The sequence below is a fragment of the Armigeres subalbatus genome, chromosome 2 (assembly GCF_024139115.2).
Source record: "Armigeres subalbatus isolate Guangzhou_Male chromosome 2, GZ_Asu_2, whole genome shotgun sequence".
Taxonomy (NCBI): Eukaryota; Metazoa; Arthropoda; class Insecta; order Diptera; family Culicidae; genus Armigeres; species Armigeres subalbatus.
In genome coordinates, this window is record NC_085140.1 from 439,892,879 (window position 1) to 439,907,535 (window position 14,657).

Here is a 14,657-nt window from a genome sequence, read left to right on the forward strand (position 1 = left end):
CCAGGAGAAATTCATGAAGATATTTCTAGAGGATTTCTTGAAGGATATTCTGAAGTAATTGCGAAAAGAATTCCAGATTTGAATGCTAGATGATTTCGCTATTGATTGTTTGGAGGTGTTCTCGGAAATTTTCCTGGAAGTAATCCCGGAGGAATTAAAGGAAGAGTTCCGAGAGGAATGCCCGGAGAAGTTCCTAGAAGAATTTTCGAAGGAATTTCTTAAAGATTTGCAAGTGAAATTATGGAGCTAAATCTGAGGATTTCCGTCATAAATTTTTGAAGAAACTTCTGGTAGAATTTTGGGAAGAAATTCCGTATGTATTCTTGACGGAACTCTCGAATGCATGCCTGAAGGAAATGCCGGATTCTTCCTGAAGAAAGAATAGCCGAAGAAATATCTAGAAGTAACTAGAAGAAAAGAAATCTTCAAGGAATTTCCTCGTGAATTTCCTAAAAAAAATTTATGGGGGGGTTTCTAGATAAGGAGGAATTACAATTACATGAGAAGGATTTTCGAACGATTTTCAGAGGAATTTGTGGATAACTTTCCGGAGGAATTCAGAAGTTCCCAGGGGAGCTTCTAGATGGATTTCAAGGAGAATTTTTGAGCCCGAAATGTTTCGAGTTGTTTTGAACTTCCATATATTATGGATCCTGGATGCCCTATTAAGTTTTGGGAATCTTTTGAATTTCAACCAACTATTTCTGTATATGATTGGATCGTAAAGTACACATGTTTGAGGAAATTCATTTCAGTACCCGTTCAATCTTTCCACAATTTAGGGGGGCGACACCCCCCCCCCCTACCCCCCCTTGGCTACGCCCTTGAACCCCTCTGTAGTAGGTTCCAGGTGTCTTGGGGAAGTGACCAATTTGCAAAATGTTCGAAACCATATCAAATACTCAATACACATTATCAAAGTTCAAGGTTTTTCATGGAGATACTTTTGGACTCTCCTGTCGAATAGAGTTCGCCGCAGCACGAAGTTGACCATCTACGAAACGCTCATTAGACTGGTCGGCCTCTATGGCCACGAAAGTTGGAAGTTGCTGGCGAAGGACCAACGCCCTTGGAGTTTCCGAAAGGAAGGTGTTGCGGACTATCTATGGTGGGGTGCAGATGAGAGCCAATGGAGGTGGTGGTGGAGGCCAATGAACCACGAGTTGTAACTGTTAGGAGAACTACCCACACGGTACAATTGATATAGAGTGTCTCCTTCCTACCGCCAAGCATGACTTAACAATTGTGTGGGGTGCTATATCTTGACATGGCCATGGTCCTATTATGGCACTTGGCTTCCTGAAGCATCTCCATGAAAAACCTTGAACTTTGATACTCATTTTGATATGGTTTCGAACATTTTGCAAATTGCCCACTTCCCCAGGACACCTGGAACCTACTACAGAGTGGTCATGACAGCTGCTGGTTCTAAAATGCATTTAAAAGTATCACCTCGAAAAATCTTGAAGTTTGATACCCATATTGATAGGGTTCTGAACGTTTTTCAAATTGGCCACATCCCTCGGGGCACCTGGAACCTACTACAGAGTGGTCAGGGCAACTGATCATCCTAAATATGCTTCCTGAAGCATCTCCATGAAAAATCTTGATGTTTGATACCCATATTGATAGGGTTCTGAACGTTTTTCAAATTGGCTACTTCCCCCGGGGCACCTACTACTAAGCCAATAGTCTTGAAACTTTTGAGTTTCAACGCTTAACTATTGAAAATTTTAGTTCTTTCATGCATCTCCTATGCAACGCATTCCAATCCTTGGTAATTGCCTACTTTTAGGGTAAAATCAGGAGTGATTCAGTTTCATTCTAAATTTTCGACCACTATTCTAGTTTGAATCTGGAGCAAAATAGAACAATTAATTGAAATCATTATGGTACTGCCAAGAAAGGCGCCGGAATTGCAAAGTGGATTGATCCGTAGATAAAATGACGCATCCATACACCAAAACAATTGAAAAATATTTGAATCTCGTGATTCAATCGTGGTTCAAGTCTGCAGAAAATAGAACGGAGCGTTATATCAGTTGTTGGAGTTTGCCAACAGATAGGGTAGTTTCCGAAATAATAAACCCGAAATTAAAACGACCGACGCGTAGGTTTTACGTTTAAAGGTAGGTTATTATTTCCCTGTAACGCATGGAGATAGAAAATGTTATCTGCTAACATGATATGGCATTCGATATTTCTAATCAATCTTATTTCACTTACGTTTAGGTAGAAGGTAGAGTAATTGATTGTGGACACCCTTTATTGATAAGATAACACCACATGCATATTGTACATTTTAGTAAGCAGGCGGGAAAAATAAATACTTTCATCTTCATTTTTTAACGATCCTGAACGCATTTAATAATGCTGCCTTTCCATAATAGGAACGTGATAGATGACTGACGTCAATTTCCATTCACGCCAAAGACCACCGTACCAGCTGCTCAATTCATATGCCGCTGCCGAATCAAATTGACCGCGCTTTGTTTTTTCTGCTGTGTCCACTTGGTGTAATTAATATTTTTACGGAGTAATTTTATCCGCCCATCCGCGCGTGTAAACACCGACCACAGCAGTCGGAAGACGCGCACAGATACTACCTAAGTGGGTACAGATAGGAAACAAAACTTGATTGATCCAACTGGTGGGTGAATGCACCGTCTTGTAGCTAGTGAAGATAACAGGCTCATTCGAATAAAATACAATGAACACGTCTCATAAAGGTAGAAATATGGTAATAGTGTGAACCCGTTTTATGTCTTCATTGAACTTTTTGTTAAATCATTTGGGTACTTACAATAATTGATCAAATAAAAATTTAGTGTTTTATGTGAAAAATGTGTTTCTGCGTGAAACAACGACCGTTCTGCGCAAACTTTGTTTTACAAGAAAGACATAAAATAATCCTCACAGTAGCCATGTGGAGTGTCGTCAACCACGCTTGCTTTGATGTTGTGGCACCACATCGACATGGAGGGCCAAGTATCCCTCGCTTTTCGAGGCGGGAAGAGCGCACGCGAAGCGCAGCAACAAGAAAGGTCCGACCCACAGGCTCGCCGGTTGCTGGTGGGAAAAGGTCCAGCATAAAAAAGTGAAATCATTTACATGCTTTACAATTAGAGTTGGCGCTTAATTTAATCGTTATTTACGTTTTTCATCGTCCACCGGGGCGGTCTCAGCATATGTTTGCTGGTTTCGGTCTTTTTTTGCTGTATTTTACTTTAAGTTGTCGCCTTAACTGCCTCGATGAACCGTGTCATTACGCAACTGCGTTTATTGGGATTTTTGACGTTTAATTACGTCCTTCGGCAAGATAGGGGAGTCATTCCAAAGTTTAAAATTTGGGACCGTCACGAAAAAAGGTCAGGAAGTAAGAGTCAATAACTCAGCCGTTTTTCAACGGATTCTGGAGATTTTGGTATGAATCGTTCGGTTAACTTCATACATTTTTTTATTCCTTTCTTCATTTGATAGGCACTCTGTGTTACTTAACCGCTACTTTGCCGAGATCTACTGTGGTGTTCTGCTGTACAGAATCCACACAGAATCTATTTTTAGATTTCCATTACTTATTTATTGTTGTCGTTGCCAGTCCATCTCATCGTGAGTCCATTGTGTCCGTTTGTCCATGCCGTGCATCCACTGATCGTTGCATTGTTCGGTTGCCATTTATCCGGGTAACGTTGGAGGAATGCCTCCGAGAAGAGCAAGTTGTCAGTCGTCATCAGGCAGCCGTGACGGTAAGGCGCGTACCCCAAACGCCACCGTATGGGCTGCGGATCCGGCGACTGACGAGAGTTTGGTGGAGGGGCTGGGAATCGAACCCATGACCATCCGCTTGTAAGGCGAACGTGTAGCCAACTACGCTACGGGACCCCCCTAACTTCATACAACTATTGTAAATTGTAATTGATTCAATGCTCTTAACTATTGAAAATCCGATTTTGACAGGTAGTGTTAAAATTTCATTTTTACAATAAATTACCTACATTTCGGCTATTTCCATCCGCAATGAACATGCAAAAAATAATCCATCGCATCCACTATCGAACTGCATATACGTAATTCTACGCTCAATTTGCGGTCGTGTGTTTACTATAACCTTCTACTTTTTTTCCTTTCTCACAAATATTTATCAGCTTGTTAGAACAAAGATGACAAAAATATCGATGACATTTGGTATTCGATCCGCAATGAACCGGTTTTTGGGTTCAAACTTCCGTGGATGACCACCGTAAATGCATTGTCGTGGTTCTTCGCCAAGAGGGCACGAACCTCTGTGATGTTTGATTAGGTGCGGTTCTTGAAGAAAGGGTCACGTGAAGAAATTTGTCACCCCTTTTTCTTGACTCGGTTGCCCCGACCCTTCTTCCAAGTTTGTTTGTTCGCTTTAGAAGTTTCCTTGCTCTTGCGATGCGTATGGGTTAACCTTTTTTTTCTTCCTCAACTCGAATAGCGTACTGAAAAGGACACAATATTCAAATAGATTTAATGATTTAAATTTCCTTCGGGCGATAATGGTCAATTGGAAGCCGTTCGTTTATGTGAACAGAAAGAGTTTTTATTCCGGACAGACAGATTTCGACCTTTGTCCATCTCCTGCGCTAAATAAAGGGATCATATCGCTGTCGTGGGAAAACAGTGGAACTCATTCGGTCAGTTTTCCTTAATTAAAAGGATTCAGGACATTCGGCCAATTGTATGTTTTTCTGAGCACATAAAAGACGCTATGACATCCGGTGCTGGGATATTTTACAGCGCTAATTTGCATTTTCTTTATCCCTTCACTGGACACTGGGCAAGAAGATGTGATTAAAAATGACCGTTACTATTTCGTGAGAAAGTTGAATACCATTATGAAAACCGTTCCATTTAACAACAAGGTTCACTGGAGAATATATATTGTCGAACCTAATTTACTGATTTGAAATCACGAATCAAATCTGAAATGATGGATGATTTATTGGAGAAAATTATTAACCTATCATTGACTAATACTCGAAGTCGAGTCAAGTACGAGATACTCAAGACGGCCTTACAGTTGAAGTCGAAATACGTATCTGTGGCCGGCGCCGTGATTGACTTAGTAAAATGCATTGAATTTCCGAAATTTGCACATTGAGAATGATATAAAAATGAATTTCTGTCTGTCTGAACCTTATAGACTCCGAAACTACTGAACCGATCGGCGTGAAAATTTGTATGATAGAGGTATTTGGGGCCGGGGAAGGTTTTTAAAATGTTTCGAGACCCCTCCCCCCTTTGGAAAGAGGGGCTCCCATACAAATGAAACAGAAATTTCTGCATAACTCAAGAACTAATCATAAAAAAAATCAATTTAGACGAAACAAAGTTTCGTTGGGTCTGCTAGTATATTATAAAACTAAAGAGTAGAAAAAATATGTCTGCAAAAAAAAATTCAAACAATGTTTGTACTTTCATACAATCAAGTTGATAAAAAAAAATTTCGACCATTTTTGCCTTTCTCGTACAACAAAGTTGTACCTGAAAGGCTTTCATTTCACTCCCAAAACGTACTTTTTATAGAGCGCTTGTAGACCCATAGTGTTATATACCATTCAATTCAGCTCGACAAACTGAGCAAATGTCTGTCTGTCCGTGTGTGTGTGTGTGCGTATGTGTGTGCACATTGAAACATTAGCCAATTTTTCTAGTACTAAACCTGAATCGATTTTGCTACAACAAGTTGCATTCGATGGGGAATGTTTTCTTCTTGTTCACTATTGAGTTTCATAATGATGGCACTTCTCAAAAAATAGTAAATATTCAAAGAGTGATGAGACATCATTATTTCGTAACAAATAAGCTATCGATTTTCTACACTCTTAGATTGGTTTACCTATTTATGGGTACTTCATTCACTCAAATATGGGTAATTGTTATTTCACCCATATTATTAGTAAAAAAGACCTAGAAAATCAGTCAAATTTACTGATTTTTTTCAAAAGCTAACTTTACCCATATTTGAGTAATTTAATTTACCCATATTTGGTTGAAAAAATAAACATCAACAAATCCAGATTGATGGCCGCCGCGCAATAATCGAAAATTAAAAGTTCTGTTTGTCCAATCTTTCCTGCAGTCACGGTTGCAAACAATGTCGTGGTTCGTGAGATAAGGTAATTGTGTTGTATTTTTTTGTTATATTTTATTAATATGAGTTATCGATACATTTCTTTTATGTTGGAACTTATAGACGATAATCAAAGTTCTGACCAGAAGCAGCAAAACAGCCAATTCGCTACTGGCCTCGTCCATGGCAAAGCAGCTAGCGAAAACGTTCCCGAAGCTCCCGAACGTGCCTCGTTTTGTCTCATCCCGGATCATCCCGTCATCAATTTGTCCAAGGAAAACATATTGTGTCATTATGTACATTATGGGTAAATTGCGTACGATCCGATCCGAGGTTTATCGCCTGATTACGCTCACTTACTGGTCGCTAATCCAACAAACTAACGAAATACACCATCGCTTCTCATCGCCTTGGCCATCGTGATCGCTTCCCGCCATCATAGTGCAAGTGCAAACGAAAAATCTCGGACGCCGGAGAAATTATCGGAGTTGGTATCGGAGTCGAAATTCGTCAGGCAGGCTTCCGGATCATGAAGAACTGGTCAACTCTTGGGTCAACTTCAAATTTCGTCAGAGAAAACTAGATGACATGAATTAACAAAACGGTAAGTTACATTATGTTATTGATTAGGAGAAGATGCCCATCATAGTGTATTTTTTGTTTTCACATTTACAGGGCGAACTTCCCCATTCGTTGAAACAACACGTAAAAAGCACCTGGGGCGGATCCAATTTCACCAACGGAAGCACCTGGTACCATAGGACTTTCGCATTCTCATCCGGATTCCAAAACTACCTTAGCCGTTGCCTAAAATCGCATTCAATCCTGAAGGATGGGGGACACCTTATCGTAAGTAAATATAGTTTATTCGTCTTTTTATATTTAACAGAAATTTCATCTCTCCCACAGCCGGAGGAAGGGAAGGTCATGTAATTCTGTGCTGTACTGTGCAGAGTACGTCCATAAATCTCCAGTAGCAGCGGACCATCCAGCTAATCCCTGTAGGCATGTTTAGGTCCTCGTTCGCATATGATCCAGAGCAACAAAGGCGGTACAATTATGGTACTCAACCAGGATCGACTTCTACTGTTCACGGTTCCGAGGGGAACCCGATTATTTTTAATTAGCCACCAATGAATTTTCAGATTGCTTATTATATTAACAAATTTGGATGATTTGTTATTTTTTTTTAATAGAAATATAGAATCTGTATACAGAAGATCAAATATTTTTAAATAATTATTTATTTTATAAATGAAAAAAAAAAAACCTTTGAAATATACCGAACAAAAAGACAGGAGAATCACCCAAATATGGGTGAAATTTACCAATAATTCTCACTTCTTCAAGTACCTATATATGGGTAACATTAGGTTACCCATATATAGGTACTAGTCGATTCACCCAAATCTAGGTATGTGCACTTTTTGGCGATTTTAGGTACTCTTCACCCATATTTGGGTGAACTGAACTAAGCGTGTAGGTTATGTTCTCCCAAGACACAATTTATTCGAAACCGGCACACTGACAGCATAGAATACACAGCTTACACGGAAGAAAAAACTTCACAAAGAAACATAGAAACCCATTAATGAGTTAAAAAGTACCTATTTTAAGATTTCATGTATACACTGAAAATTCTAGTTTATTTTTTCAAAATGACCTAAGAAACATATTTTCATGAATGAATTTTAATATTGCGATCAACAGACCAATATGATAGCTTTTGATTGCGGTACACAAATTAATTCATGAAAAAAGGTGACATATGTTCTTTTAAAAGTTAAGCGTCATTTCTGCCATTTCTTTCCCTATGGGCCGATGTGAGCAGTGAGAAGTGAAAAGTGAGACGTGAGAAGTGCGAAGTGAGGAGTGAAAAGTAAGAAGTAAGAAATGAAAAATGAGAAATGGAAAATCACCAGATGATCCGAAATGAAAACAAAAATGTTTTTCCAAATTTAATCTAGACTATCCTTTGAAAAGAGCTGAAATTTTTTTGCTAATATTTTCAAATGGATATAATAGAAAAACGACGCATCCCACAAAAAAGTGTTGTATGGGTGACCATCGCAAAATCAGTCAAAATTTCTAGTGAAAATATCGGAAACAATCCAAATTGAGCCCTACACTGAAAAAAATCAGTTTAAAAATTTTAAAGTCGATTTGCGAAAAAATGCTTTTTTTTATTTAAATGAAATTTTGTCTCAAGATAGGTGATTATGTTCCCTACCAAACGTCCATACATCGCAAGCTGGGCACTCTTAAGGAAAAAAAGTTTTTCTAACAAAAACTTTTTCTTGTCGGAATTATTTTCAGTGTATTTTCATCTGAAACTAAACCAATGAAAGCCATCGTTATAGAACCCCAAGCAAATCTCGCTTAACTTTTCAAAAGGTCCTAAGTAACATTTTTTTCATGATTTAATCTGAATAATGCAATCATCGTATTTCATGTTAATCTATTGATTGCAATACTCAAATTAAATCATGAAAAAAATGTTAGTTAAGCGAGAAATCTATTTTTATGATACATTGTCTAATTTAGTCACTAATGAAGAGGGCTTGGTAGTCATATGGCTACTGCTTCTGCCTCATACGCAGGAGGTCGTGGGTTCAATCCCAGGTCCGTTCCATTCTCCTACTTTGTATCTTTCTCTGTATTTCTCATGTTCTAGCAATCGCTAGAACTGGAAATGGACTTCCATACCGTTTCCATTACTATTCCTATACCTTCAACTTGAGTATTCTAACAGTAATCTGCTAGAATTGGAAATGAACTATGCAGCTCGTTTCCTACATCCAATTAGAAATTCCATCAGTTACCTTCTCCTATCTATCACATTGGCAGCTCGTTAACCAAGACGGACCTCTGCCTCTCCAACCTAACCCAAAAATTCCAACAAATTCCGCATGAACTCGTGGCAAGTGCAGAGGTATATTCGGCTTGCAGTGGGCGAGTGATTGCATCATCATTTCCTCCCCCTTCCCTACATTGACTTGCATTCTGACGTGACAGGCGCCAGTATGACCTATCAAATGAGATCACCAGTACTTGCACATTGAAGATGTGTGCTAGTCCCAAGCAAACATCTGTTGGTTCCTTGTGCAATAACAGCTGATCTGGTCATAATGGAGTAGCAACTACGAGCAGTCAATCAAGCTCAAGCTCAAGCTCAAGCTACATTGTCTAATTTAGTCACTAAATATAGTTTGTTTTTAAATTAAGAGTAATATTAAAAAGGGGTTTATATCTTCAAAAAAATATTATATTCCATTATTAGCTTCTTTAGTTGCGACCAGTTACGACCAAAACATTGTACTCTGCCTGCCTTAATAGGAATACTTAATATGAGTATATATGTATACATATGTTAAATCCAACCCTTAAAGACACTGAAAAAATCAATTCCGTCAAGAAAAAGTTTTTGTTAGAAAAACTTTTTCCCTTAAAAGTGCCCGGCTTGCGATGTATGGACGGTTTGTAGGAATATAATCACCTATCTTGAGACAAAATTTCTTCCAAATCAAAAGAGCGTTTTTTGCAAATTGACTTTTATTTTTAAATTGATTTTTTAGTGTAGGGTTTTATTTAGAGTTTTTCAAAAGTTTTATTAGAAAGTTTGAATGATTTTGCGACAGTCACTCATACAACACTTTTTGTAGGAAGCGTCGTTTATCGATTATATCCATTTGAAAAATCAGTAAAAACAAGTTTGACCCTTTTCAAAAGATAGTCTGCATCAGATTTGGAAAACCTAAGTATGCACTTTTCTTTTTACAGCACCTTTCAAGTATTGACCAATAAATTGACAAAAGTCAACTTAACAATAAGAACACTTGCAAGTTCCCAAAAGTCCTATTTGGCTTCATGCATTTCTATTACATTTTTCGCATAACTTCTCAAAAGGACCTAAGTAACATTTTTCATGAATTCTCGCTTAACTTTTCAAAAGCACCTAAGTAACATTTTTTCATGAATTAATTTGAACACTGCAAATTGACTTTTATTTTTTAAATTGATTTTTTAGTGTAGGGTTTTATTTAGAGTTTTTCAAAAGTTTTATTAGAAAGTTTGAATGATTTTGCGACAGTCACCCATACAACACTTTTTTGTAGTATAGTGAACAATAGTTTTCATGTTGTTCTGTTGATTGCAGTACTCAAATTAATTCATTAAAAAAATGTTACTAAGGCCCTTTTGAAAAATTATGCGAGATTTATAGTACAGCAAAAAGCCATCTTCTAGTAGAAAATCTAGATGGATTATTCCATTGCTGACAAACGTTCATTTCGAACCAAAAACCGCAAGTTGCTGGTTGATTTTTTTGTCATATACTCTGTCTCGCTCAAACCAACAGCGAATAATCTAACGACTACTTTCACGAACACTTTATTGTCAGATTTTCTGGATATGATACACTGCGCGGCGTTTGTAATGTTCTTAATGTTCTTAATGGGTACTTGCACAAAACTTCACGCGGCGAATGACTGTCGAAAGGTACGGCCGCGACAAACGATACACCGCAATGCTATTCATCCATAAGAATCAAGTAAACGGGGTGCAGAAAGCGCGGCGGTACCTTTCATGAAAGGTTCGCCGCGTGCAATTTTGAGAAAATCAGGCAATAAGGACCAGCCACTTTAATCGACCGTGTCCATTTAGCAAGTATGGTGTTGAATATAATCTGTAGATTAAAAAAACAGTTCAATAAAGTAAAAAAAAACTCAGCAAGTAACCGCACAATATTGAGTAAAACAAATTAAGTGTGTAGCATTTCCACATTCAATGAATAAATTTCGCACCGTGTATACTGACAGCATTAAAGTTTGTGTTGCTTCTTTCGTGCTTTATTGATGATGCTAACCTCTCAAGCAAAGCTTTCCAAAGCTTCAAATGTGGAACACGAAAACTAACACACGCGCTATAGAGACCGAAGCCGATGACTTTATCCGCTCGCATCAACACAGTTGTAAAAATTTCATCGTTGGAAATAAAATTCGCATTCGTACATGCTTTCTCGTGCGCTCGTTACGTTTGCTGCCATTTTTTTCCTGCTTTGGAAGGAAAGAAGATGCGTGTCATTGAGGCTAACTGCTTATTGGGTTGGGTGGTTTGGGTGGAATGATGGTGTAGTTTGGGCATTTGGGTGATTTGAACTTAACGTTCGTTTTCATACACCTCATTATTTCCATATTATGCGGCTTTTTTCCATTGATATTTATGTGAATTGTGTTGTTAATTTTCACAAATGTACTTGTACAATTCTCGCTTAACTTTTCAAAAGGTCCTAAGTAACATTTTTTTCATGAATTAATTTGAATAGCGCAATCATAAGCTTTCATATTGTTCTGTTGATTGCGCTATTCAAATTAATTCATGAAAAAAATGTTACTTAGGACCTTTTGAAAAGTTAAGCGAGAATTATTACACAAAGGCATGCAAAATCAATGTATGACATACAACTAGTTTTATTGAACTTTAATATTACATTGGTGAAAAAACACTACGTGGGAATCGGCCCTAAAACAATTGTAGACGCGCTGTCTGGACAGTTAATCCATATTGTATTTTATAATGTTAAAACGTGCCGCTGCGCTAATTATTGTACTATTTACCCACGATCGCATATTTGTAACATATGCATTTTTTCCTTTCTCGTACAACAAAGTTGTACCGAAAGGCTATATGATTGCTCCAAAAAAACTTTTGATAGAAGGCCCGGAGACCCATAGTGTTATATACCGATCTACTCAGCTCGACGAATTGAGGTGATGTCTGTCTGTCTGTGTGTGTGTATGTGTACAAATTTTGTAGACACACGTTTTAGAACTTAGAATTATCCGATTTACTCGCAACAAGTTGCATTCGACAGGGAATTGTTTGCTATTGAAAATGGGCCCGATCATTGCTTTTCGGAATTATTGAAAAATCATTGTTTTTTCCCACAGGTCCCCCTTGGAAAAAAAAATCAAAAAACAATTGTTTTTGAATGGTGGCAAGGCAAAAATATTAAAAATGATCGAAAAAATGTGATCTATTCACCCAAAGAGCTTTTTTGACCTTTTTAAAGTGATTTTTTCAATATATTTTAAATGCACGAGAAAGGCATCATCACTGCTAGGTGGATTAATCTGGGTTTTTAATAAACCAACTTGTTTGAAAAAATTATAATTTTTTTGTCCATCATTTCTCCATTATGACCCATAGTGGAAAAAGTATGTATATAAAAGGCTACATCATAATCAAAAAATAAAAAATATTGAAAAAATCGTTTTTGCGAAAATCGATTTTTAAGTTTTATTTTCAATGATTGAACCATTTTTATTCACAGTGGATATTTTTTCACATAGCCCCACACGGTTAGATGACTTTACCCATTAATGGGTACTATGTTATTGTTGATATTATTCCCACCGTGAAAAATTCACCCATTTTCTTGAAAAAGTGCCACTACCCATTTTAATGGGTAGTGGCACTTTTTAAAGAAAATGGGTGAATTTTTCACGGTGGGAATAATATCAACAATAACATAGTACCCATTAATGGGTAAAGTCATCTAACCGTGCAATGACCTAAAACATTGCCCAACCCAGGAAACAATCTGTGAGATGTTAGACACAGGTTAAGGGATGTTAGATATGTTGCTGTTAAGAAACATAAATATTTTATGCTTTTATGCTGCCCTGTGCTTTGATTGTTTTTTTTTTCACTTCTTTGACAGTTCTCTTTATTTGTTGTATCGGCATTCCGGGCTCAGCGAAAAAATAATCGCCGTGGTCTCTTACGGAAATGCATCCAATGCATGTAGTCCCGATGGGAAGGATACACCCTCCTCTTCCTGACTACGGGGACTCTCGCCCCCAGTATCAGCTGGGTGTTCAACGGTAAGTTATACATTCGCACCACCAAATGTTTCTCGTATTATGACCAGCTTGATTTGTTTTTTCCATCCTACGAGCAACAGAATCACAAGGATTTAAACTTTTTCATCGAATACAGAACCTTGACTCTGGCGATCTGTTGGTTTCCGGTATGTTCCAATGTTGCTGGAGGTGTAACCGGAGCAGTGTATCTTGTAAGTATGAAGGGACCCCCACTATTTTGGAGCCCAGCGGCGCGTTTTAACCCATGCATTTTTTGTCAAAATACATGATGCTGCGCTCACCATTCTGGATGGGCCATAAATCCGCATATTCGACACACTCTGGATGGAGCCCAAAGACCAAAGCTTATTGCTTCATATGTGTTTTGTTTCATTCCCAAATCTAGTGAATATGACAGTTTTCCTGGGACATACTGCCGCTGTACTGTGAAGTTCATCATCATCATTTGAGTTTATGAGCATGGTAAGATCTATTTATCTTCGTTTATCAATACAATTTTCAGAAGATATTTGTTATTATAGGTTCACTGCCAGATCGTTGCTGACGTAGCTAACGGATTGCGCGACATTTTTAAGAATTTAAACTCGAATATGCGCTGTGAACTACATTGGCGAACCCGAGCAATGCTACCACCGGAATAAAGGGACCAAGTCGGTGCTGAGTTAATGTCCGCTGGTGGCTTCCTAATATTGACGCACATTTGTTGAACGTAAAGAACTGAGGAGGAAAATCGATTACCGTAAGTTATGACTATGAGTATGATGTCTCAACGAGTATATTATGGAATCTAAATTTCATCTTCCTTTAGTTTCTACACAAGACATATGTTATGTTCCCGAAAAATCTGTAATATAAGACCATTCTATTCCAATATAGCTCCCTCGAGTACACCAGTAGACTTCGTCGGTGCAGCAAGATCTTCTTATACACAGGCACCCAGTGTCAACCACTGATGGAAGCACACCCCCGGACAATCACTGGGATACATCATTCGATATTGTTTGTTTGGATACATTGCCGGCCAGTGAAGTACCAAATCTAGGGTCGACCGAACACGCTGAAAATTAGCAGCATTAGAACCAATCGTACTCGGCCAAGATACTTCTTCGTCAGTCGTATCATTCACGGGCCCTCCTTAGCCGTGCGGTAAGACGCGCGGCTACAAAGCAAAGCCATGCTGAGGGTGGCTGGGTTCGATTCCCGGTGCCGGTCTAGGCAATTTTCGGATTGGAAATTGTCTCGACTTCCCTGGGCATAAAAAAATCATCGTGCTAGCCTCATGATATACGAATGCAAAAATGGTAACCTGGCTTAGAAACCTCGCAGTTATTAACGCATTTGCCCAAAAGTACACGCAGCGCTCCCCAGAGGAAACGACGCACCGCACTTTTTGCTGCCCGTATACTCGATTCTTATGGAGAGATAACATTGCGGCGTTTCCTAGGGTGCGGTTGTTCATTTCGAATGGAAAACGCCGCGTGGAATCTTGTGCAAATGCGCTTTAGGAAACATTACAAAAGCCGTGCGGTGTATCGTATTGACAGCACCCTACAATAATAACTGTGGAAGTGCTTAATGAACACTAAGCTGCGAGGCGGCTCTGTCCCAATGTGGGGATGTAATGCCAATAAGAAGAAGAAGATCATTCACGATTATCCAATATCGAAGCCTAC

General features: G+C 38.4%; 1 long non-coding RNA gene across 1 annotated transcript; it reads left to right on the forward strand.

Annotated features, from left to right (window-relative positions):
• Positions 1-6,028: 6,028 nt before the first annotated feature.
• On the forward strand, positions 6,029-7,312 carry LOC134218087 (uncharacterized). Its single transcript, XR_009981248.1, has 4 exons — positions 6,029-6,146; positions 6,224-6,704; positions 6,776-6,949; positions 7,010-7,312. It is a non-coding gene; the product is annotated as an uncharacterized LOC134218087 (long non-coding RNA).
• Positions 7,313-14,657: the final 7,345 nt, after the last annotated feature.